Raw genomic sequence first — 1,982 nt, 5'->3', positions numbered from 1 at the left:
ATGATGCAATTTTGTGTAAGGGTGTTACACAAGTGACAATTGAGATTGCGCATGGTTTCCGACAAAACCATAATCAAAACACATTAAGATGGTTAAATATACCATTGTGGCTATGTTAATTAAGAAGTAGATTTTATAGAATCGTTCTAGGCAATAAAGAACAATGAGAGATATTTATAACGGAAATTGAGTACACTTGCAATCATGAGATGTGCAAGAGGATGAGTCCCGCACGCTGTGAAAACAGTGGGAGCTATTCTTAGGCTAGAGGACTTATGTCTTGATTGGATCTCGACACGTACTCAGAAAGTTTTGTGATGCAAATGTATACATTACAGAGGAAAACGAGTATGTAGTAAGGTTGAGTAAGGTACAAGAAATTGATAAAACCTACTAACCAAAGCCTTCTCAAAGGCTAAACATGATGAGTCATGTCATTTCAATTGAATTGAAATGAACAACTACGTACAAGATCAAACTAGATTATAGAACATGAAATAGTAATCAGGCATTGACTATTCATGTGTGATAATCGCATTTGTCGTTCGAGTTTTATTTTAAAACTCTTTTATTATACTTTGTTACATCCAAACGGGTTGTAGAGACAACGTTGAACCCCGTTAAAGTGAACCCAGATTAACATAGTATTAGCCCATAGTCGCTTGTATGAGGTGACGTCTCGAAGTGACTAGAGTGTGATGCGATTGATGGCAAGTTCAAGTGTCATAGAGTCATGTGAGATGACTAGTCGATCACATAGGCGATCATTAGGAACACCTTGTCGGGCCTTATGACCGCTTATAGAGTTCTGGCATTTTATATAGCCTGGTCGTGGCGAGAGCTACTATAGTATTCTAATGAGTCGATTCTTTTGACTAAAGACTATTCACCTAAGATGGCACAGTTTCAGATTAACTTTGATTTGTGTTACTACGACCTTCGTAAATGGGGTCAAATGGGCATATTTTGGGTTATGATGGTTGTGGCTAGTCGAAGGGAATGAGTGCGATAGGAATTGTCCATCCCCTTGTCAGGGTTAAACCAATATCTCAGGGCCACTAGAGGAGTAATGAACTGGAAATGCGTGGCCACGCTCGGAAGGTATCTATGATAGATAAATCCGGTCAATCAGTTATTCTCCAGATCGAGGAAACCACTCTCGATATGATCACTTGCAAGTACGACCTGAAAGACACCTTGCATTGAGTGGGAGATAGTAATAGGACAAGAGAATTGGTGACGCACACTTGTCGAGGACAAGTGGGAGATTGTTGGGAAATGTGTCCTCAACAATAGTGCGATCACAGGATTTAAATATCATTATTAAATCTCATTTTAAGAATACATGTGGGATGTAATATTTTACAGTCAATCGTCCACACATATCGGTAATGATTGGTGACTAGAGTTTGACATTACGTCAGATGCGGCGGTGGTGATCAGTTGATCCCCTTAGGTCATACCTATAGGGAAATACTCTTAATTGATTATTTAATTGATCGTATACCGATACGAGTTAATTAAATTGCTTACAATTGACGGATGATTTTGTGAGTATAATTTACGTATCTTATTGTAAATATGATTAAATGAGACACGGTCTAAGTAATCGAATTATTTTATTACTTAGATGAAATTATTGTTTACAGAAACAATTGAAACGGAATGAATAAATTATTATAAATACAGAATGTTGTAGTTTATAATTTGGAAACATTTTTGGTACAAGTAATTACGAATTACTAGTCGATTTTGTAAATGACATATTTTATGAGTATGTTGATTTTTAATATCTTAAAAATACATTACATTGTGACATGTCATGTAACATGTTACATGTGACAAATTTGACAAATGACAAAATAAAATGGATTCTCCATTTTATGCTTAAAACCGAAAATGAGGAGGGAGTGTAAGATATGTATTGTGTTTTTATCTTGAGTGGAAAACACAATTATCATATCTAAGTAGTAGCCATGCAC

Source organism: Silene latifolia, chromosome X, assembly GCF_048544455.1.
Source record: "Silene latifolia isolate original U9 population chromosome X, ASM4854445v1, whole genome shotgun sequence".
NCBI classification, from domain to species: Eukaryota; Viridiplantae; Streptophyta; class Magnoliopsida; order Caryophyllales; family Caryophyllaceae; genus Silene; species Silene latifolia.
This window is presented reverse-complemented; position numbering follows the sequence as displayed.